The sequence below is a fragment of the Rhinolophus ferrumequinum genome, chromosome 11 (assembly GCF_004115265.2).
Source record: "Rhinolophus ferrumequinum isolate MPI-CBG mRhiFer1 chromosome 11, mRhiFer1_v1.p, whole genome shotgun sequence".
In the NCBI taxonomy this organism is placed as follows: Eukaryota; Metazoa; Chordata; class Mammalia; order Chiroptera; family Rhinolophidae; genus Rhinolophus; species Rhinolophus ferrumequinum.
In genome coordinates, this window is record NC_046294.1 from 85913500 (window position 1) to 85938687 (window position 25188).

The 25188-nt window shown below is 48.5% G+C and overlaps 1 pseudogene; it reads right to left on the reverse strand.

Moving 5' to 3' along the window:
- Window positions 1–1237: 1237 nt before the first annotated feature.
- Window positions 1238–25188, reverse strand: LOC117029787 (glyceraldehyde-3-phosphate dehydrogenase-like; annotated as a pseudogene).

A 25188-nucleotide genomic window follows, 5' to 3' on the forward strand; every position in this document is an offset into this window, starting at 1 on the left:
TGAAGGAAGAGCATCTCCAGCTAAGTTTGAAGAGACAAACATGTCTAAGCAGGTAGAGAGGAGATAGGCTTTTGTCAAGTCAGCAGTTGGATGACGCAGTCAGAATGCTTTAAGAAAGGTGAATCTGGTGTGCTGTGCAGACCAGGTGGGCAATGGGTACGAGCAGGGTCTCCAAACCAAGATCCTGTGACAATTTATTCAGGTTTGGAAAGGCTGAGGGCCTTACCCTACTTAGCTAAACTAAAGCTCTGTAGTTAAATGGTCTGTCTTCCTTGTTACTGTAGTTTGTCAAGCATGTCCCCTTGAGGGAGAGGATGCTCAACTGCACCCTACTCCAAGTGACTGATGGGGCAGCCCTTTTCTTTTCTATTGCTATTTTGAGCTCCAAATGATTGGCACCTCAACCCTCTGACTACCTCCATCTGGCCTGCTGTGGATGGGGCAAGAACCCATGTAGGAAGAAAGCTGATGCAATGAAAGGGACCTTGAGTGAGGCAGCAGGATCAGCCTGGAACACACCAGAAACATCCTTGGGATACTGTGGGTTGCATACTGCACTGCCAGTGGGTTTCATGGTCCTCTGTCTTCACTGGAAGCAAGAGAGAGCCGGGATCTTTCAGCACTAAAATCTCCTCTGAGAGCCCATTCTTCCACATTTCCCAGACCAAACCCCTGGCTACATTTTGTGTGTGTGTGTGTGGCATTTGTAGTGTGGGGAAATGCTGTTATGAAGTAGGTGACAAAAAAGTATTATGCATGAGATTTTCATTAAAAGGCAGAGATAGAGAGACAGAGAGAAAGGGAAGGACAGTGAGGTGATACAACTCAATATGGTGCATCCTAGTAGAGGAATATGGATGAATTTTTTTCTCTGTGCTTTTCTGTATTTTCCAAATTTTTGACCATGAATATGTATTACTTTTGTAATCAAAGAAAGGACAGCACATGGTAATTTTAAAAAGCCTTTGTTGGGCTTCATGCCCACTTGGGCTTGGTGCTGTTATAGATTTTACATAGAAAATTATATAGTCCTTGCCCTTCAGAGCTCCTCATCCCAAACATCCCTGCTGATACGCCCAAAGGGGGCAAAGACATTTCCTGGGGAGCCACAGAACAGCCCTTGACACCAGACTAGTCAGGAAAGAGAAGACACCGTGGGGTGGATGCCCCAGCTGCAGGACGAAGCCTGATGAGTCCTTAAAGGGAGGTGGGCATTCCCAGGGAACTGGGGTCACCTTCACTTCTCGGATGAACTGAGAACACCGCCGACCTTCCCGAAGACAGCCTTGCAGATGAACTTGAGAGGAGTCAGGGATGGGCTCACAAGGCTGTACCGGTGGCCCTTGAAAAAGGGCTTGGCTCCCCACAGCTCAGCTCTCCCTCACTGGAGAAATCACCACATTTTCAAGAACCAACTGTCTCTCTCAATAGAAATGGGCTTGGTAAGGGAACTGAAATGAGTTCAGCAAGACTGAAAAGAGACTGAAAGACAGTATCTTGATTTGAATCAGTGGTACAAAAAAATGCCAAGTCTCTGGATTCTAATATCTGCCATTTCCCTTCCTCCCCCAGGGAGGGGAAGTGTCAGGGGTCCCAAAGATAGCCCCCTGTGAGAAGGGCCTGTGAGGCAGCACCAGAGAAGGGTGAAGATAAAGTCCTCCCTTTGCACTGCCACTTAGAAGATAAGGCTGGTCTGCTGCCCATTTTTATACATGAGACATGAAAATTATAAGATCCTTTGTATATTGGAAGCACTTCCCCATCCCCAGAGCTTTTATTCAATGTATCCTATTAAACAGGAGGGGAAACTGAGGCTCACGGGGGAAAGTGGCATGGCTAAGGGCATGGAGTGATGCAGCTAGGACTGCAGCCTAGGACTCCAGCCTCTAGAATCAGGCTTCTCTCCCCCAGTACCTGCTGAGTAATTTACACAAGCTCATTTACTTTCTTGAGCTTCAGGTAGCTCTGCTGGAGGAGGGGTCATCTGTGTTCTGGAACCAGCTGTTTTGAGTCCCCCGCAGCTCTCACACCTGTGAGTCAACTCCTAGTACAGCCCAGTGCCTTCAAGTTTCCAATCTTATCACATCAAGCTTGGACATAGCCATTCCTTACAATCCAAAAGACACCATTTCTGAGGCCCTGAATAAGAAATCTCTGACAAAGTTCCTGTTTGTCTCCAAGCTCAAGTGTACGAGTCCAACAAGACCACTAACTACACAACCAGGCCCTGCAAAGCATTCTCACAGCCTCAGGTTGCCTAAGACTCCTTTGTTAAAATTAGAACAGGGCTCCCCCTCTTGGCAGATGAATTAGAACACAAGGCCCTCTGGTACCTACGGTCTTTGAAGTTCAGCTCTCACTCCACACAGGGGTGGGGAGGGGAATCACTGTGCAGGACATGCCCTGGGGCTCAGCCCCAAGGACCTAATAGCTCACCCTCCTTCTCCCCCATCTCCACTTCTCAGGCGCGCCCCGACCCTCTACCCCCGCAACACATACACAATTTTCTCTCAAGCTCCCCACTTGCTGATCAGGAAGGCTCCCCACCCCACATCCGCCCTTTGCCAATGGTCTAGATTGGATTTCTAACTCGCTATGTAGAGCTGATGAGGTCTCATTCCCAGGAGAAACCAAACATTTTCCTCGTCCTCTGCCCACCCCCACCCAAACCCTTGGAGAGCTCTTTTATGCTCTATTTTTAGTTTCTTGATTGCAAGTGAGAAGTCGGAATCAGAGTATGCCGGGAAACGGCAGCAGTAACCAGCCCAGAAAAATGGACAGCAACTTGGGGACGGAGGAGAGTCTCAGAGTGGAAGTGGAGAGGTGGCATCTGGAGAACACAGAATCCCATGGGAGTGGAAAGGAGGGCCACAGGTGAGTTATCCACCCCACCTTCACGGCAGCACAGAAAAGTAGCTTCAGTAAAGCCACAGAGCTAGAAGGACCCCAACAGGCCACCTAGCCCAGCCCCTCCTTTCCAGAGCTGGAAACTGAGTCACACAGCTGGGTATGGCAGAGCCTCGAGTGGTAGCCCTGATTCCTGAGTCTTCCTTCTCGGGCCATGCACAATGAGATCCCAGGGCTTGGCCCTAACAGTCTCCCTCTGAGACCTCCTCAAAGTGGTGTCATTCCCCTGCCAGCCAGGGCAGAAGAATCGAAAGGCATCTTCCCCAGCCCAGCCTCGACCAGCCAGGCCAGCCCAGGTTCGGCCTACAGCCTGCCTGGCCACCCTCAAGCTAATCAGTGTTCCCATTCCTCAGACGCCAGTAGACGTCTGAGGTGGCCCTTCACCTCCACCAGATGCAGCGTCTTCCCTGGAGAACAGACAGAAAAGACGCGGGGGCCAGGAGCATTTCCCGCGACGTGCCGCTGCACTCCCTAAATGAATGAACTGGCAGTTCCAAAACGGCGGTACAATTGGCAGTTATTGCTGGCAGTTTATCAGTATTAACTGATTAGGCCAGGGATGATGGATCCCCTGTCTTGCTAAGCCCGTCGCCCTGCGGGCCCGCTGCGTCCTCCACCACCCGCGGCAGTCTGGTGTGACCTGGCTCCTCCTCGGAGACCCCCATGCCCTTTCTCTGCCTCCTGCCCTCCCCATCCACTCGCTTATTGGCACCCCACTCCAGACGCTCCCCTGCCCACTCAAAGAGACAGATTTAAATAAATAAAACAAAATTCAAATGAGGACACTAAATCTCCCCGGCGTTTAATTGATGATCATTATGCTTGGGAATCTAAACTCTTTTAATTTCACTGCGGTGCAGGGAGATGAATTATAGAATTATAGCCGCCAATTATCAATCACGCCTTTGCTCCTAGTCTCTTGGCTGCCCAGCCACTCGCTCTCCCTCTCACAGTCCAGGGGTTGAAGAGGCAGGATAATAGCATCGGAAACATGAGCTCAGCCTGGGGAGTCCGGATGAACTCCGAATTTATGGGGTGCCTCTGGTCTCTCTCTCTCTCTCTCATCACCCCATTTCTAGCACACTGCCTTTTCCACTGAAATTTTTTTTAAAGCAGCAGAAATGAAAACCGTTTTCATTTAGACTTTGGCTTTTAATTCATTTTGTTCAGGGTAAGATGTGCTTGTAGCTTCTGTTCCGGCACTGGGCAGAATTCCAAGAACAACTTCTGCCCCAACCCAAGCAGCTCCTGTCAGGCCCTCCTTACCAGGAGGCAGCATGCTGAGGGAGGATCTAAAGAGATGCAAGGCAGGCTTGAGAGCACTGCCCACTGCCTGTGCAGAGCCTGGGCGAGGGCCTGATTTCATTGCCCTCTCCTTCCTGTCCTCCTTCACAGTGAAAATAATAATAATAATTTGAATAATAATTTCCACCAAAGCTGTGAATGATTTGCATTTGTATAGAGCTCTGCAATTTACAAAGTGCTTTCATGTGCATTATCTCATTTGATCCTCCCAATAATCCTGAGAAAGGTCGGTAGAGCAAGTATTTTTGTTATTCAAACGTTTATTCATTCATTCCACCAACATTTATTGAGTTTCTACTTTGTGCCAGGCCCGGGGATACAAAGACAAGTAAAAAGGAGGCCTCCTTCCTCAAGGAATTCATAGTCTACTGGGGAGACCCACTAAGTGAACAGAAAATTAAAAAGCCTAAGGGACCAAGTGTTCCACTTCACTAGGGAGGAACAGGGAGCTCACAGAGGCTAAGTAACCTGACTGCAGTTGAGTGACAGAGCCAGGATCAGGCCCCAAATCCACTGCGTTAGGCTTTGAGTATGTGCCCCCCACCCCACCCCACACCCCCACACACAAACACACACGCATATTTTTATATTGTTATCATTGTCTTCATCTTATCTAGCTCTGTAAAGTACCCGTATGAATTTATTTCTAGCCTTAGGTTCAGAAAATTATCCTCATGGGTAAACAGTCGTAGGTTAGGATAAAAAAATGTGAGAGCCTCTGACACCAATCTTTCAAGGCCAAGTGTACTTCCACCACACAAAGGGCTGTATGAATGGATGCCAGAGGCTTGGGTCCTCACTGGGCACCTGGCGTCTGGGTTCCTTCCTATCAGATGCTACAATGAAGCTTCTGGTCAAGTTTTCATGATTGATTGATTGGTTAGCTCACTGGTTGATTGTTCATAACACCCTGTTTTATTCCAAAACGGATTTGAGCTTTTTAACCAAGACAATGCATTCTCTCCTAGAGAGGTGAAAGGAATAAGTTTGTCTTGTGCGCAAGTAATTGTTCTATTCATTTCACAGTCCCATCTCCAGGTTTAGTCAATAGGTAGAGATCCAGTGCTTACCATCTGACTCTGGTCCCTGGCTTCTTAATCTCCCCAGGCCCTCTGACTGCAAGGGCAGAGGGAGGTAGAATTAACCTTGGCCATGTGGTTTAGCTCAGCCTCACCCCAAAGATGTTGGGTCCTCAGATTCCCTGTGCTAGTGATTAAGGCAAAGGGACACTCTCTGCAGAGCCAGACCAGTGTCGTTGCTTCTTTGCAGAGCTAAATATCTCCAAGAGAAAGTCCTATAAGGATCACAGCCTGGGTCAGAGCCCACCAGTCTGCTGGCCAAAGCCAGGACAACTCTATCCTGTCACCAGCTGGCTTCCCTGGGCTCTAGGCCACTGGCCTCCAGCCATGGGCCAGGCAACCAGCCATGCTAGGGAGCCAAGCAGTGCTGGCATGGAGCAGCCCTGTGACATTCTCCTAGGCCTTGGAAAGCTGAGATGGAACCAGGACACTGTGGAAATTACGAGGTCTGACAATTAAGTCCACGAACTTGTTGTAACGCTATTGCTAACCTTTTTTAATATCAGAGGAATTATTCATTATGAATTTGTACCAACTGGACAAACACTTAACCAAGTTTACTATTTGGAAGTGCTGAAAGGCTGTTTGAAAAAGTTAGATGACCCAAACTTTTCACCAACAATGCATGGCTCTTGCATGATGACAATATACCAGCTCACATAGCACTGTCTGTGAGGGAGTTTTTAGCCAGTAAACAAATACCGTGTTTTCCCAAAAATAAGACCTAGCCGGACAGTCAGCTCTAACATGTCTTTTGGAGCAAAAATTAATATAAGACCCGGTATTATATTATATTACGTTAGATAAGAACCGGTCTTATAATATAGTAAAATAAGACCGGGTCTTGTGTTAATTTTTGCTCCAAAAGGCGCATTACAGCTGATTGTCTGACTAGGTGTTTTTTTTCAGGGAAACACGGTAACTGTATTGGAACACCCTCCATACTCACCTGATCTAGCCCCCAATGACTTCTTTCTTTACCCTAAGATAAAGGAAATATTCAAAGGAAGACATTTTGATGAGTCATGACATCAAGGATAATATGATGACAGCTCTGATGGCCATTCCAGAAAAAGAGCTCCAAAATTGTTTTGAAGAGTGGACTAGGTGCTGGCATCGGTGCATAGTTTCCTAAGGGGAGTACTTCGAAGGTAATCATAGTGATATTCATCAATGAAGTACGTAGCACCTTTTTTATGATGAGTTCACGAACTTAATTGTCACACCGAATATGTCTCCATCCTTAGGTGGGGAGGGCATCCCAACCTTTCCCTGGTCCTGAGGACTTCCTTCTTTCTAAACCACATCCCACCACAGCCCATGTTGCAAGGACAAGGAAATCGTGCTTTTCAACTTCCATAGCCTCCTGCCCTCCCACCCCACTACACACCATTTTTTTCTCAAGCCTGTGTTTTTTTACACTGCTGCAAGTCCTGTCTCTTGAGTTCCATCCCCAGCCTGCCTTCTACTCTGCCTTGCAAACATCTCTTCAGCCTGCAAAACCTCAACTACTATGTCTTCCAGGAAGCCTTCCTGACTACCCACCACCACCACACCAGAGTTCACCTCCCCTCCTCTGGCCTCCTGGGTCTTGCACAGGCCTCAGTCAGCCCCCTTATCACAAACTGCAGGACAATTAATTAATCTGTCCCCCGTGCTGCTCCTCTTCTGTGTTCTGAACACCTTCAAGGTAATGCTTGTTTCTGTCACGACTGTATCCTGGTGCCCTGGCCACATAGGGTATGAACTAACTTTTATGAAGCTCAATGTACGCCTTGCCCTAGGGTGCTCAGCTCAGTCCAGTTTGCACAGGAATTCCTGTGTGTGTGTTTTTGGCTGGGTACAGTGAACTTTATTGATGGTACGTGACAAGGTAGGGCTCCTTCAGTCCCTCCCCTTCTTCAGGGGGTCTGGGATGGAAACTGCAGAGGTCAGGAGATTCTTAGTGTGTTGGGGGATCAATTTGGGAGGACTCCTCAGTAGCTGAGGGCCTCTCTTTCTCTCTTTGGAGAGAGTTGTACATGGGGCTCTTACTGCTTGGAGGCCATGGGGATTAAGGCCCACCACCCTGTTGTTGTAGCCAAATTCATTGTCATACCAGGAAACGAGCTTGACTAAGTGGTCGTTAAAGGCAATGCAGCCCCAGCATCAAAGGTGGAAGAATAGGCATCACTGTTAAAGTAGCAGGAAACAAGCTGGTCCTCAGTATAGCTGAGGATGCCCTTGAGGGGGCCATCCGATGCCTGCTTCACCACTTTCTTGATGTCATCATATTTGGCAGCCTTCTCCAAGTGGCAGGTCAGATCTATAACCGACACAATGGGGGTAGGGACACCGAAGGCCATACCAGTGAGCTTCCCATTCAGCTCAGGGATGACATCGCCCACAGCCTTAGCAGAGCCAGTAGAAGCAGGAATGATGTTCTGGGCAGCTCCTCAGCCATCATGTCACAGCTTCCCAGAGGGACCATCCACGGTCTTCTGGGTGGCAGTGATGGCATGGACTGTGGTCATGAGTCCCTCCACAATGCCAAAGTTGTCGTGGATGACTTTGGCCCGGGGCGGGGACAAGCAGTTGGTTGTGCAGGAAGCATTTCTGGCAATCTTGAGGGATTTGTCATACTTCTCATGGTTCACACCCATCACAAACATAGGGACATCCACAAAAGGGGCAGAGATGATGACCCTCATGGCTCCACCCTTCAAGTGACCCCCAGCCTTCTCCAAGGTAGTGAAGACACCAGTGGACTCTACAACATACTCAGCACCATCATCACCCCATTTGATGTTGGCGGGATCTTGCTCCCGGAAGATGGTAATGCAGTTTCCATTGGTGACAAGCTTCCCATTCTCAGCCTTGACTGTGCTTTTGAACTTGCCATGGGTGGACTCATACTGGAGCATGGAGACTATGTACTTGAGATCAACAAAGAGGTCATTGATGGTGACTACATCCACTTTGTCAGTTAAAAGCAGCCGTGGTGACCAGGTGCCCAATGGGGCCAAATGCATTCACTCCAACCTTCAATATCGTGTCTCACTGTCATGCTGGTACTGTGCTAGAAGATGTAGCTGTCTGTTGAACAGGAGGAGCAGAGAGCTTCAGTTTTGTTTTGAATAATTGTTTTATTTTTCAATTACAGGTGACATACAATATCATATTAGTTTCCTGCATATAACATAGTGATTAGACACTTATATAACTTACAAAGTGGTCACCCTGATAAATCTAGTACCCATCTGACACCATACATACTACAATATTATTGACTATATTCCTTATGCTATATTTTATATCCCCATAACTATTTTGTAACTACCAATTTGTACTTCTTAATCCCTTCCCCTTTTCCACCCACCTCCAAACCTCCCTCCCAGCTAGCAACCATCAAAATGTTCTCTGTTTCTTTATTTTGTTTCTGTTTAGTTTGTTTGTTTTGTTCTTTAGATTCCACATGTAAGTGAAATCATATGGCATTTGTCTTTCTCTGTCTGACTTGCTCCATTCAGCACGATACCCTCTAGGTCCATCCATGTTGTTGCAGATGACAAGATTTCATTCTTTTTTAATGGCTGAGTAATATTCCATTGTATATATGCACCACCTCTTCTTTATCCATTCATCCATTGATGGACACCCAGGTTGCCTTCATATCTTGGCTACTGTAAATAATGCTGCAGTGAACATATAGATGCATGTCTTTTTGAATTAGTGTCTTGTGTTTCTTTGGATAAATACCCAGAAGTAGGATTACTGAGTCCTTCTTTGTCTCTCATGATAAGTTTTGTGTTAAAGCCAATTTTGTCTGGTATAAGTATCGTTACCTTAGTTTTTTGTTGTTGCTCTTTTCTGTTCCATTGTCATGAGATATGTTTCCATCCCTGTACTTTCAGTCTGTATGTGTCTTTGGATCTGAAGTGAGTCACTTGTAAGCAGCATATGGGTATTGTTTTCTTATCCGTTCAGCCACCCTATCTTTTGATTGAAGCACTTAATCCATTTACATGTAAAGAAATTGTTGGTAGATATGTAGTTACTGCCATTTTATTATTCACATTTTTTATCTTTTTTTCTTATTATTCTTAAAGAAGTCCCTCTAACATTTCTTTTAATACTGGTTTGGTGTTGATGAACTGCTTTCACTTTTTCTTGTTTGGAAAGCTCTTTATGTTTCCTTCAATTCTAAATGGTAGCTTTGTTATGTAGTGATTTTGGTTGTAAGTCCTTGCTTTTCATTGCTTTCAATATTTCATGCCAATCCCTACGGGCTTGCAAAGTTTCTGTTTAGAAATCAGCTGACAGTCTTATGGGAGTCCCTTGTAGGTAACTAACTGGTTTTTGCTTGCTGCTTTTAAGATTCTCTCTTCGTCTTTAACCTTTGGCATTTTAATTATGATGTGTCTTAGTGTGGGGCTGTTTGAGTTCATATTGTTTGGGACTCTGTGCTTCCTGGGCTTGTATGTCTATTTCTTTCACCAGGTCAGGAAAGTTTTCTGTCATTATTTTTTCAAATAGATTTTCAATTCCTTGCTCTTTCTTTCTTCTCATTTCAGTACCCCTGTGATGCGAATGTTGATACTTAGTTTTCCCAGAGGCCCCTTAAATTCTCCTCATTTTTTTGGATTCTTTCTTCTTTTTGCTGTTCTGATTGGGTGTTTCCTGCTACCTTAAGTTCTAAATTGCTAATTTGATCCTCAGCTTCATTTAATCTACTGTTGATTCCTTCTAATGTATTATTTATTTCAGTTATTGTATTCTTTATTTCTGACTGGTTCTTTTTAATATTTTCTATCTCCATTCTTATGTTTCCTATCTTTTTGTTGAAGTCCTCACTGAGATCATTGAGCAGCCTTATAACTAGTGTTTTTGAACTCTGCATCTGGTAGATTGCTTGTCTCCATTTTGTTTAGTTCTTTTTCTGGAGCTTTATTCTGTTCATTCATTTGAGACATGTTTCTCTGTCTCCCTATTTTGGCTGTCTCCCTGTGTTTGTTTCTGTGTAGAGCTGCTATGTCTCCCAGTCTTAGTAGAGTGGCCTTAAGTAGTAGGTGTCCTGTGGGACTCAGTAGTGCAGTCTCTCTGGTAACTTGAGCCAGGTGCTGCAGGTGTGTCCCTTGTGTGGGTTCTGTATGCCCTCCTGTTGTAGATGAGCCTTGGTTGCTGTTTGCACATCAGTGGGAGGAATTGACCTTCAGGCTGATTGGCTGTGAGGACTGGCTGTGACTATAGTGGAGGAGCTGTTGTACAGAGGCTGACTTTATGGAGCAGGATTCACTTTAGCAGGGCTCTGGGACCCAGTCTGCCCTTTGAATGTGTCATCCACAGAGGCAACTGGATGGCGCTCTGACTGGGTTGGAAGCCGGCCACAAGATGTACCAGCCCCAGGGCCTCCTAGGAGGGGCTTTTGCAGGCCAAGTTCTGCAGGAGCTTGGCCTTGCCCAGAGCCACTTGGCATGAGCTACAAAGCAATCCACAAATGGCAGCCACTCACACTGGGCTTAGAGGTGTCTGGGAGAGGTCAACCCACAAACGGAGGCCAGCTGCTGCTAGTTCCAGGGCTGCTCAGCAGGAGACAAGGGGCATGCTGAGACCAGATTTTGCTTGTTTGGGTTTTGTGAACCTTTGAGAGATTTTTGGAAGCTCCACAGCATAAGCCAAGGCAGGCCATTTGTATGGAAAAGCCACTGGACATGGCTTAGGTGTGCCCACACTTGGGTAAGGTGGGGTCTCAGGGAATCATCAGGGCAGGGCAAACAGTGTTAGCCAGGTTGATGGAGACTTAGGCATCGTGACCACCTCCAGCTGTACACCAGGAGTGGGGAGGTCTCAGCAAAGAAATAATGGATTCTACCAGCACTTCTGTCTGGAAGAAAGCTGCCCCTCCAACCCTCTCCCTAAAGCCAGACAATTCAGTTCCTCCCTGTATGTCCCTGGCACATTACCAGCTGCTGTTCCAGCACTGGAGCTCATAGCAAGTGAATCCATCAGCAAGTAAGTCCATATGCAGTCCTTTTAATAAAAATGCCTAGAACTCTAGTAGTCTTCTGTCCTACTCAGCCACAATCTTCACTGGATTTCATAGCCAGAAGTTGTGGGAACTTCTCTTCCCAGTACTGGAACCATAGGCTGGGGAGCCCGGTGTGGGGCTGGGACCCCTCACTCTTCCAGAGGGGACCTTATAGCCTAGATATCCTTCCCAATTTTTAACTGCCACACGTGGGTGTGGAACCAGCCCATTTCACATCTCCACCCCTTATATAAGTCACAAGGTGGCTTTTTCTGTATATCCTTAGTTATAAGAGTTCTGTTCAGCTAGTCTTCAGGAGATTCTCAATGATGGTTTTTCTGTAATTTAGTTGTAATGTTGATGTGGTCATGAGAGGATGCAAGCACAGTGTTTACCTACTCTGCCATCTTGACTGGATACCTTGACTAGATCCGAAGTTTTAGCACTGCAAGTCCTCCATCCTGGGAAACCCCGCGGTGCCTGGTAAACCAGGTGGGTTGTGGCCCTACTCTGTGCCTCCACACTGGAAGCTGAGGGTTGCAATCCTCAAATAATGTGAGACTTGCTTTCAAGGCTGGTTATCCACATCCCTGACTGCAGGGTTATCCACATCCACATCTGCAGGGAAGGGTGAAACTCAGCTTGGCTATCCGGTCTGCAAGCATGGTTTCGATCACACAGTTCTAGAATCTGGAGAGTTCCACAATGGATTCATAGTATTTGGACTTTTTAGAACTTGATCTCCTTGGAGATCATCTAGGATGAGGAAACGGAGGCCTGGGGAAATAGAATGCCCTACCCAGAATGGTCCTGGAAGACTGAGAGACTTTGTGAAATGACAGAAGAAACACCGGATGAGGACTCCTAGACCTTTTCATCTTGGCTGTACCATACACAGGTTGCCCTGCTGAGCCATACCTCTGCTCCTGACACACATAACATGCCAGGCAGACATTTCCCACCTGCCTCCTACCCAGGCAGGGAGAGCAAGACTAGCATTTACTGAGTCCTGAGCTCTGGGGCACAAGCCTTACATTCATCATCTTATTTAATCCTCCCAACAAGTGTCTATCATTTTATAAATGAGAAAACTGAAGACTGGAGAAGTCAAAGAATTTTTCTACTATCACCCAGCTAGTGGTAGTGCTGGGTTTCAAACCAGCTTTCTCTGAATCCAAAGACCGAGATATTTCCATCCACCAATAGGCCCCTGGTTGCTGTGGTCCAGGTGCCTCCACATCCAGCTTTCTTTGGATCTCAAGGTAGCAGATGTCAGGTGCACCCTTGTTGCTGAGTCAGGTGCTCAGTATCAGGGAGAGGAAGGAGTTCCTGAGTTGTGCAGTCTGAGGAAAGAAACAGGCGTAAGCAAAGTGGGGAGGAGGTCGCTGTCAGCAGCATCTCTGAAACCGGGATCTCAGGGCCAGAACAAAAGGAGATAACTGTTTAACAATTAAAGCTGTCTTGTTCAGAATGGCATATAGAGAAATATTGCTGGCGGAGGAAAGCACAGAAGAAAGAGGCAAAGAAGAAATGGAGCAGTCTTCATGGAGGGTTGCATGCAGTGGTGGAAGGGCATAAGTTCACAAGTGTCTAGGAGGTGAACCTCCTACTGCGTACTGATTTCTTCCATCCAACACCCCTTCAGCAGCTACCCTTGTGCTGTATGCCTGCAGGACACAGGTCTGCTCTGGAGGATGCTCCACCCACTCAGGAGGATCAGGAACCTGCCCCCATCTCTCAGACCTCTATTTTTTTCTAAAGCCAGCCCTTCAAACAGCAAAGGATGAACATTTGCTTCTGAGCCCATTGAATGGCCCCACCCCAGCTCTGGTCCTGGTTCTGGCAGATGGTCAGAGGCTTCCACAGCCAATGGAAGATTGCTGCCTCTACCCTGCCCCCATCCCAGCAGCCTGGCGGGTCCACCGCTTGGCTTCTGCGAAGTTTCAGTGAATACAGTATGGTGGCAGCTGCTCAGCAAGGACAGAGGAGCCCACTGACGGGGCCCTGCAGGGCTCCTCTCTAGTTGTGAGCCAGCTTCAAAGGTGACAGATGAGCTCATTAACCCCAGGAACCACGAGGCCAGCCCCACCCCTTCTTGCCCATCCCCACTCCTCTTAACCTATTTTTCTGACCCAGACCTCATGTCTTTGTTGAAGCCTCAGATAGTGGCGTTTCTAAAATGTAGAGTGCAGTTTCTCTTCTAATTACAAAAATAACAGCTGACAAACATGTGCCAGAGGCCCCCTTTTTCCTTCCTGAGCTAACAGCCCCATTAGGAAAGATCCTGTTATCTTCTATGCCCTCTCCATACATTTTATGGAACGGCCTCAAAAGTGCTCTGCGTCTGCCCTCTCTCTTTTTTCAAGGCAATGGCTTTGTGAAAGCTGAGGGGGAAAAATAAAGCCTTTTACTAAAATGTCACTCTGGGCAAAGGGGGGAAATTTTCTAATAGGCTATTGAAGGCTTGCTTTCTTTTTTTTTTTAAGTGTGATAAATTTGGCCTGTCTTAAAAAGACAGCTCAGTGTAGCTTATCAACCGTGATTTGACCAGATAGCCGTTTCAAAAAACAGACACTGGTCTCTTTATAATAAATGAAAGCAATAAAACCAAGAGCTGGGCCAGAACTATAATTAAGAATCAGGAGGTTAAAACAGTGGGTGTGTCAACAGAGGGAAGAGCCCAGTCTTTGGACAGAAGGAGTGAAACGGACTGCTGAGATCCTGAGGGACAACACCCCATCGGAAGGGGAGGGTGACTGCGCTTGCTCCCATCAGGGAGGTGTCCCTGTTGTCCTCACTCTCCTCTTCTCTTTCCTTCTCATTTTGGGAGAGTTCCTTCCTTGGACAGATGGGCCTGGGTGTGGGACGATGGCCGAGGAGGGAATCATCACCCACCGCCAAAGCCAAATCAAAGGCCTATTTGAAATTCAGCTAGAACTCCCCCTTCTTGCTTTGTCTGTGCACAATAAACATCCCAGTTTCGGCTACTCCTAAAGAGCTGTCTGTTTAACACAATCTCCATCTCAAGCGGCTGTTCTGCATTTCCTTTTGGCTTTATTAAAACTGATTTTCTATTTGCACTATAAAAACTGATCTGATTAAATTTCCATTTTTCCCCAAAGAGAAGTCTCAGTCTCTCTCTCTCTCTCTCTCTCTCTCTCTCTCTCTCTCTCTCTCTCTCTCTCTCTCTCTCCCTCCCTCTCGCGCACACAATTCCCCCGACCTGCCTCAGTCTCTCCTTGCTTTCCTCTTTGCCTCTTCCCACTTTCCCTCTCCACTCCTTTTCTCTTTCCCCAAATAACTTATTCTTAACTCTTCTCCCTCCTCATCTCTCTCTTATGCCCCACCCCCGCACGGGGTCCCAATCACAGTTGCCATGGGGATTGCCATGGATGGTGCTCCCTGGGAAGGGAGCAAGAGGGAACTCCCACCCTGAGACACTGAAGAGAGGAGCCTGGGGAGGCCTTGTTGGCAGGGAGAGGTCATCTGTGAAACTCCAGCCACCTCCCAAGTACCCCTTATGAGGGGCCTTATACTCAGGGAGGCCGATGTGACTGGATGGTATCCAGGGCTAACAAAGCCGAGGCTATAGGTTCAATCTTCCCATTGGCCACTTAGCTCCTTCATTGTGTTCGGGGCCCTGGTGTGAACCTGTCACCTTCGCAAAGCTGCGTATGACTAAGGTCCCTGGAGGATGGGCCAAGAAGAGTACAGAGAAGGGCATGCAAACCCCCCTGCCCTACATGAATAAAAGCAGTACTTTTCCTCTTCCATGTTTACTTATTTCCCCTCCTTTACAATAAAAAACGCCATGTCTGTATGACCATGACAGCTACCCCTCATTAAAGACTCGCTGTGGTTGTACTGGGTCAGAGCACAGCACATACGATCTTTGTCATTGTTACACCCACGTCCTGAGGGAGATGCCATCTCAGTAATGGGCCTAGGGGAAGAGGCAACCCCAGGTGTGCCACCCCACAGCCTGTGTGTGAAGCACTCTACACACTGCCTCATGAGAAGAGAGGACCCTGGTTAAAAACAAACCCAGAGTGCCCAGAGGTTTGGCAGAGAAGAGCTCAGGAAGCAGAGTCTTGGACTAGAGGATGGGCTGATAAATTAGTTCACCTCCACCCTTCTAAGGCCACCTCCCCTCCCCCCACAGTTGCCTGATTCACTAGGGTGTCCATGCCTCCACACCTTGAAAATGCCAGTCCTCCCTATGGCATAGCAGAGTCAGACTGGCATTTGAGAAAAGTCTTTTCTAAATATTCAGAGAAAACAAAAAGAAAATTATGACAGCTAATATAAATGGCAGGTATCAACAGATTTCCCTCTGTAGCTCAGCCTCTGTGAATGCATCATCATTAATTTATTGTTGGATGAATGGATGAATGAATGAATGAATGAATGAATGAAGAGTTTGCTTACTAGACAAAATCAGAAGAGGCATAAGTGAAGTTTCCTACACAGATGAGGCTCTCCCCGTTCAGTGCTGGATTTCGGTCTAAGAGGCCACCTGGCCCACTTGGACAGATAGACTGACAGGTATTGATGTGCATACAAGAAGAGCCCTCACCTATCATATGAGACCTTAGTTCCCCACACTCAGAGGTAGCTTTCCTCATTAGAGTTGCCCAGTATAATATCTTACCCATGCATCAACCATACCATGCATATAAGGAGCTCACACATGTTTGTAACAATTTATCTGTGGTTACTTCCCTCTCTGGATCTGAGCCAAGAGCTCCAGCCCCACCAATTCCCCTCACGCCAGGCTCAGCTCCCATCTCCACACCTTGACTCACTCTGGAGCTCAGTGGTTGTACACTGACCTCATGCCAGGCCCCGGGAGCCATTAGGATGACAGCCAAGGCCCTGCTCTGCAATCCAGCAGAAGAGGTGAGAGATGCTCTGGATACCTATCACATATACAGCACATGGAAGCTGCAGAGAAGCATTAGAGAAAAGTTCTGTGGACATTCAGCTGGGGAAGAGAGACTGCCTGGTGGGAGCCAGGGAAAGGCTTCATGGAGGAAGAAGCCCGTGCACTCTTGATCTTGAAGAATGGTTATGATACAGGTATTGACTTTTAAAAACATAGAGAAGGCCCTTCCGAGCAAAGGGGCTGCCCGAGTGATGTATGGATACTCAAAGCACAGGAGCTGCCACCCTCTGGTTTCCTGGGGCAGACTATTGGAAGGGAAGTCAAGAGGAAAGAAAGCCGAAGGTGGTTAGGGCCAGAGCAGAGGGCTTGGCTACAATGGTGCAAGGAAAGGCCTGAGAGCTAATTGCCTTTTTCCTGCATCCCCATTAATCTAAATCCTCCTTGCCCTTCAGTGTGCAGTTAAAAGCCCACTTCCTTCAGGAAACCTTTGCTGATCTCTCCAGAAATATTCCCTCCACTGCTGAATTCCTTTGACCTTAGTCACTACTACTCACTGGACAGTTAAACCCTTCCAGGTATCAGCCTTGCAGAACTGCTCAGTCACCAATGAGGCAAGCTCACTCACTCCCCGTGCATTGTATGAGTGCTGTTCCCTCTGAAGTGTCCTCCCTCCTCGACCAACAACCCAGCTTCTGCTTGCTGACTAATACCTGCTCATCCTCAGGGCCAGCCAGGCCATTTTCTTCTCCAGGAAGCCTTCCATCTGCCTAGCCACTCATCACTGTCCCCATAGCACCCCATGTTTCCTGCCTCCATTGCCCCGCTCTAACTGCACTGGTCCCTGCTCATGTATCTTTCTCCTCACCAGAGTATTGTCTCCTCAAGGGCAGGGACTACCCTCTTTATCTTTTCATTAACTGAAACCAGCAGATAATAGCTGCTCAATACACACTTGTGGAAAGAAATATGATCATGTACAGAAAAGTACCTTGAAAATACCATATAAAAGTTTCTTTTGATAACTGCTTGGATATAGGAAACTAAAAAGAGAAGAATGCATTTTTTAAAAAAAAGAATGATGGGGGTCACAGGGGAAAGCAATGGTTTGTGAGAGACGATGCTGAATGTGGTTTTAGACATTTTATGGTGACAGCAAGACATTTAAGGAGAGATGTCCTACAGCCTGCTGGATTTATGAGACTAGAGTTCTGGTAAGAGGTCAAGACTGGAAATGAACGTTTGAGCATATTGGAAAAAAGAGAATAGCTGCAAAATGAGCTCATGCAGGAAGTAAATCTAGCAGCAGGAAAAGGCAGCATGAGGAGGGGCCCTGGGGCACAGGAAGTGAAAGGGTAGAGACAGAGAAGGCACAACCAGGCAGGTAGGAAGCAACCAGAAGACAGAATGGATAAAAGGATGAGGAGGATGAGCAAAATCTTACTCACTTTTGGAGACTTTTTATCTCTGATTTTTCTCAGGAAGAGTGCAAGCACGTCTAGCCTCCTGTTATGCAGGTTGCTCTATCCAACACACATCCACTCACCTTCCCCTCCCTCTTTCTCTCCCTCCCTCCCTCCATTAAGGCCATCAGTGGAACCACGTAGCATCATGGGTTTTTAACATATCATATATTTTAAAAAGGGGGGGGGAGGATTTACAATGCACCACATCTGTTGCTCTTTCTTATGCTACAGATGAGGCCCAGAGAGGGAATGCGACCTGCTGGAAATCACACAGCTAGGGAGTGAAGAGCAGGACTAGATGCCAAATCTCTGGTGTCCCATGCTAGTGCTTAGATTGCTCCCACAGTGTGTCCTACACAAGAAGCAGAGACCCAGAGGGAGAACATAGACTGCCCAAGATTCACAGCTTGGCCAGGCTGGGACCAGAATCCAGAGACCGAATTTCCTGTCCACGTTTTTACCACCTGGCTGCCTGGACAAGAACAAGCTGCCTGCTGATCTCCCAGATCTTCGGGCCATCCTCAGTGTCCATGGTGCTCCCCAAAGCAAGCAGACACAACCTCGCAACTTGAGACTGCAGGGCAAAAATCTAGGGCTCAAACCCTGAGTACTATCTTCATCTGTATCCCCCTCTGCTCAGAATAGTTCCCTGAAGATGGGTTGCTTTTACGGGCAAGGTACTTTTGCTCCCTAAACAACCACTGTTAATCTCCCTTCATCCACACCTAAAATCTGGGTCATTCTAAAGACACAATTACACAGCCTTTACCGTCCAGCACCAGGAACTGATGGCTGCTGAGAAACCCCTGGCCCTCCATGTCCTGAAGCTGCCAATTTCCTCATCAGTATTTTATTTGTCTGTTTTGCTCATTTTTAAGCTGGTGGCAATTGCTATTTAAATTGTTTTGTAAAGTGTCTTTGCATTTACAATGCTGGCTGTCAGCAGCCCCACAATAGGAAATGAGATTTGGCATCAAAGGCAAAGACGCTACTAAAATACATTTTAATAAATATGTAAATCAATTAATCAATCACCCTTCCAAGGAAGGAGCTTTGGGAACTCAGGCTGGCTGTGAGAGGAGTTGGAGAGCGTGTGGTCCAAGGTGATGGAGGAAGCTCAGTGGGCATCAAAATGGGGGTTATGGGCACATCTGGTCCTGGGGCCCTGGCCTGGCCTCCCATTCTCCCAGTGCTGCCTAAATGGGCCCCCAATAGGTCTTGCCACAGCAGTCCCAGCCAGGATAGGGGAGACCCCCAGCAAGGTACAAATCAAAGACAAAATCAGCTCCAGGGCTGAGAGTGAAAAACCCCACCACTTCTCCATTGATGCTGTTTCCTAGAGAAGATAGATCTTAGGAAGTGCTTTCAAGATGTATGTCTATAAGTTGGACCAGCCTGGAGAATCAGCATCAGTAACATCAGAAGAAGTGACTAGCAGTTTCCTCTTTCCTGAGAGATCACCAAAAGAAAGGAGCTTAAGCTGTCAGGCAACTTGAGTAGTCAGAGAGAGAGGGTTGCTGTCCTCTAAGAGGGGGTTCTGAACAGGGAAAGTAAATACAACTCAGGGACAGCACTGAGGGGAGAGAGAACAATTCAACCGGTGAAGGGCTTTTAAAACAAGAGACCAAATACACACTGTAGCTGATGAGCAAGGTAGGGATGTCTGGTGGCAAAGTTCTGGCCACCCAGTCACAGAACCTCAGTTTGTACCAAGGTGTGTTATAAGTGGCATCATTCTGGCCAATAAAACCTGAGCTTGAGCTGGCACACATCTCCAAGCCTTGGTTGGACAGACCCTAAAAACAGAGCCCCTTTCAGTTCCTGGTGTATAGTTTGCTGAAAAGTGTTCCTCAGAGCTATAGTAAGGTGTATCCTCACACAGCTTCAGTGTGACCTTGGGCGAGTCACTTGTCCCCTCTGGGCCTCTGTGTACTCATCTAGAAAATGCAGGATTTGAGCAAGATGAACATTAAACTTGAAAACTCTCTGACTCACTTTCCCCACTGTAATGCGGGGTTTCTTGTCCCGCTCCCCACACAAGAACGCAGTATATGGTGAGGCCAAAAAGGAACACCCACGGAGCCATGGATAGGGGAGTCATACCACTATTTCTCACTGGTGGCTGGGTTGGAGACACAGGAAGCAGGAGCCACACGATCTGCAATCCGCCATCCGTTTCTCTGCCAAGCAACCAATCAACAACCCCCTAGCGTTGTTGTGTCAGTGGCTAATGGCTAACTGGTAACAGCTGATTGCCAATAATCACAGCTTATGGCCATCTACTATCTGAGCCAGCACCTTTCCACGTGAGGCCGAGAGCCTGGAAACTGCTCTCCTGGCTCTGTCCCCACACTCCACCCGTACAGGGTCTCGCCTCACAATCTACATGACAAGCGTCTTCCGACAGGGGCCCTGTGCCATATTAGCCTATAGGCACCTACGGGCAAAAAGAAATAGTAGTCTTAGGAACCAACAATGGCAAATCCCTTCCATCTGGAAGGATACATGCTAACTTTTTGTCCTGGGAAAGGAGGGTCGCTGCCAGTGGCACCTTTCCTAGTTTGTGGTACCAGACCTTTATGGCAGTGCTTGGAGTCCCTTGCGTGGTTTCAACATGTAACAGAACAGGGGACCCCATAATAGCCCATAGCGAGAGCACATAGGTTCCCCGCAAAATCATCACGGTATCGGAGCTCCGTATACTACAGTCACTTGTGGTGGCCACTCAGCCCCCAAACATGGTGTCACTTTCAAATCATGGGTCAAACCAGCACCCCATGGGGCTATCAGGCCCAACCACCGACAGGGGGGCTTTTGACCTGCCAGGGCCAAGTCCATTGCTGTCGTTCCTCTGCTTTCAAGCATGTGGGTGCTGGCAGCAAAATGTTTCCATTTTTGCCATAGCCTGGCTTTAACAGAGTCTCACTGGTGGTAACTTGTAACTGAATGGGAGCGGCCGTTCGATGTAGCAGAGCTTCGACTGGTGCAGGCCCTCCCTTCAGTGGTCTCTCATTCAGGATTCTCAAGACATCCTATAGACGCGAGGCCCAGTCACGCATTGTGGGAGGGTGTTTTGACACCCGGAGACCTTGCTTCAAAAGGCCGTTATAGCATTCAATCATGCCAGCTGCTTGTGGATTGTATGGGGTATGAAACAACCATTGTACGTCCAGCCTGGCAACCCAGCGCTGTACTTCTTGCCTCATAAAATGGGTACCCCTGTCACTTTCAATGACTTGGGGGCTCCCATAGAGGGCGCACAGCCGTGTAAGAGCGACCACTGTATGCCGCTGATCCACAGCCGGACACGGCCAAGCAAACATCAACCCTGAAGCAATGTCCACTGCTGTAAATGCGTATATCACATTGCGGGCCTTAGGCAGGGGTCCAACGTAATCCACTTGCCAGCAAGTGAGGGGCACCCTCCCTCATGTAATCTGCTGTGTCTCCCAGGGGAGCCTCCGCCTTTGGGGGCTGTCCTGGGCACAGACGGCACAGTCATAGCAGGCATCTGCTATCTCCTGCCATTTCAAAGGCAGACCCCAGCGTCTGCTCACCTGCCACATGGTTCGGCTTCCGGCGTGCTGCAATTTCCTATGCAGCCAATGGGGCACATCAGTGGCAGGGACCCGTTCTAACCATTGGACCTGTGCTAGGGCATCTGCTTCATCGTTACCTGGGGACACTAAGGGGGAGTGAACTGTGACATGCATTAGGGTCACCTCCTTTCTCTGCCCTAGGTCCCAGAGGTCCTGCCACATGGCTTGACCCCACAGTGGACGATGTCCTACCAACCAGTTTTGGTGTTTCCACGTAGGGAGCCACAGCGTTAGGCCCCGGAACACCGCCCAGCTGTCAGTACAAATAACTAGGGGCCCGGGCTCGTGGCTGATTATCATCCACACAGCCTGTAGCTCAGCCCACTGGCTACTCTGGCCCGTCCCAGTATCAAACCAAATGGTGTCTGTTCTGGGCTACACACCAATAGCCGTCCAAACGGCTGCAGCTCCTCGGCTAGAACCATCGGTAAACCAGGCATCCTCAGGTACTGGGGGCTGTCCTTCTCTATAGGGCGAGGGCTCCAAGTCCTCCTACTAGGCAGAGCGCTTGGCTCAGCCTGGGCTATAAGCTCCACAGGCCCCACCCAGGACCTGTTGTAGCTCTGTGCTCAAAGGGCTTGAACTAAGAGTGCTACATTGCTCCAAGTGGGCACCCCACTTGGCAAGGGTGGTGGTCTCTGCCACCCCCATTTTTGGTCCCTGTCTCCATGTACAGAACCACCCCTGGACGGGATGGGTTGTTCAAACCAACACCCCTGCCATTCCTACAATGGCTTCCATGGCCACTAGGGCTGCATACACAGCAGCCAGCTGTTTCTCTATTAGAGAGTAGGAGACTTCCGCTCCTTTCCACAATTGGGACCAAATTCCCACTGGTGACCAGAGACTCTCCTGCTGTTGCCAGAGGCCCCAACCGTACCCCTCTTGGGTTACGTGAACATCAAGTTCAAACGGGCGACCATGGTCTACTACTTGTAGAGCCTGTGCCTGCTGCACTGCCCATTTTGTGGCAACAAAGTCTTGCTCTATAGCCTCTGTCCAATCCCATGAGGCCCCCTTTTTATCATGTTATACAAGGACCTTGCCATTTGTGCTAAATGGGGTACAAATGCCTACCAATACAGGAAAATGCTTGTATTTTATCAATAATTGCCTCAAGTATGACCTTTGTCTTACCCAACCACACAACACCCAAAAACTTGACGGATAAGCCAGGGCCTTAGACCTTTTCCTCGTTCACCGCCCAGCCACGTGACTTCAGGTGGCAGAGAAGAGAGGGAGCTGCTTGCTCTAAATCTGAAAGAATCAGATGTTAGTAAAATACCATCAACAGGGTCCTGCCCAGTGGGTCAGGTGGTTGGAGCTCCGTGCTCCTAACTCCGAAGTCTGCCAGTTCGATTCCCAAATGGGCCAGTGGGCTCTCAACCACAAGGTTGCCAGTTCAACTCCTCGAGTCCCATAAGGGATGGTGGGCTCTGCCCCCTTCAACTAAGATTAAACACGGCACCTTGAGCTGAGCTGCCTCCCAGATGGCTCAGTTGGTTGGAGCGGGAGCTCTCAACCACAAGGTTGCCAGTTCGATTCCCACAAGGGTTGGTGGGCTGCGCCCCCTGCAACTAGCAACGGCAACTGGACCTGAGCTGTGCCCTCCACAACTAAGACTGAAAGGACAACAACTTAAAGCTGAACGGCACCCTCCACAACTAAGATTGAAAGGACAACAACTTGACTTGGAAAAAAGTCCTGGAAGTACACACTGTTCCCCAATAAAAGTCCTGTTCCCCTTCCCCAATAAAATCTTTAAAAAAAATTACCATCAACATAGTGAAACAAGATCACAGAGGATGGGTGATCCTACTGTGCCAAATCCTGGGCCACGAGCCCGTGGCAGATAGTGGGGCTGTGGAAGTATCCTTGTGGCAGGACTTGAAAAGTCCATTGCCGACCATCCCAAGTAAAAGCAAACTGCTCTTGACACTCGGGTGCAATGTCAATGGAGAAAAAAGCATTGGCCAAGTCCACTACATAGTGATATGTTCCCAGGCGGACAGTGAGAGGATCCATCAAATCGTGAATTGAAGGTACCACAGCGTGCAAAGGTGGTGTCACCTTACTTAACTCCCTATAGTCCACAGTCATTTGCCAGGTCCCATCTGGCTTCTTGACAGGCCATACTGGGGAGTTAAAGGGACTGTGCGTTGGCCTCACAATATGTGCCTTCTCCAATTCCAATATTGTACGACCAATCTCCTCCTGCCCTCCTGGCAGGTGGTACTGCCACACTGTAACCACGCGCCAGGGCTGTGGCAACACTTGAGGAGGGTGGTGAGCATGCCCGCATGTCACCACTTTTACCACCTGGATCCAGAGACAGAACTCTCCTACTGATGTCTGTAAGCTGAGGCCATGTAACATGTCCACCCCTAGAATGAATATACTCCGGAACGGGGGAGACATAAACCTTGTAGGTACGAGGGGGAAGCCTTCCTATATCCAGTGGTAAGGAAACGGCTTTCACAGTCACAGTCTTTCCCCCGTAGCCATCAGTGCAGATTGCTGGTCTGGGGAATAGTTCTGGGTTCCCATAAACAAGACTGCAGTCTGCACCAATGTCAACTAGGGCCAAAACCCTCTGCACATTAGAAGGGGACCTATGGATGGACAGTTCCACGTGGGGCCTCTGGTCCCCGCTCGTCCCTTCTGACCAGGTACCTTGCTCCCCTCTCCCCGCAATCAAGCTGAAAGAAGTCAGCCTCAAGTGGCCGCATGAAGTCCTGGAGGGACTTGGGTTGCACTTTCCCAGACTTCCCCTTTGGGCTTCGCTAGAATTGCTGTTCTGGACGCAACCATTTCCAAATTTCCAACAAGAGTGCATTGGGTTGTCGGTCTATTTTTTTCCTCTCTGAGGCCCACGACCTTGCCCCCTTACGTTTGACTTGGACTTCCAGGCCTCGACTTCTCGGACCTCCTGTCTTAACATCCCTCAATGCCGGCTTTCAACATCCCCCAGGGTGGCCATGGCAGTTATAACTTCATGGATCCGCTGTCCCACATAGGGCGTAAGAATGGCAACCAAGGATCCAAAAGCATTTTCAGGGGCAGTATGCAAAACCAGATCTCTCATGCTGGTTGTAAAACTCTCGTCATCCAGCCCCCGCATATTAGGGTTGAAAATAGCATGTCTCATACCCATTTCATGGATGATTTGAGTAAGTTCCGTATCTGACTGCCATTTACTCAGTGTCTGGCAGCTCGCCAGCCTGTCCCCATACTGTGCGTACCGCAGCAGTGAGCCACTCCATTAGAATGTGGTAGCCCTGGTTTTGGGCCAACCTATGGCAATTCTGTAACCTTTGTCACAGGGAAGGATGCCCCGTCACAAAGGCTAGCTTTTCCATTTCACCTGGGGAGCAGAGAATGCTGTCTGCCCTCTCATCCCATAAACGTAGTAGCCAAATCGAGATTGTCTCTCCAGGGCACTGTCGGCAACTCAGTGGGAGTGTAAGGGGTGTAGGCTGTGAACTCAGTCACAGCTGGGTTGCCGGCAGCAATGCCCCCGGGGCCCAAAGGTTGCTCATGTTTTACCTTTTGCATCAAGAAGGGCGTGGGCGTGGGGGTTGGGAGCTACATTGTCTCCACTCGTCCACTTCTGCCTCAGAGTTTCCACTGTAGGGCTCATCCTCTAACAGGCAGACCAAGCTACCAGCGCCTCCCACCGGGACTTCTGGTCCCGCATCTGGGCAATTCCAGCAAGTGCTTCCTCTGAGTTATGATGCACCGCGGTGAGAACCTCCTCTAACTGGCGGTCCCGAGCTTCCAGCGCCTCCCCCCGGGGCCGCTGGTCCGGCACCTGGACTATTTCATTAAGCGCATCTTCTGTGCTACAACACAACGTGGCGAGGAACATCCAGCCCACAGGGCCAGCTATACGCTTCGCATCTTCCAGCAACTGCTCAGCCAGAACCCGCAGGGCCCTCTCCAT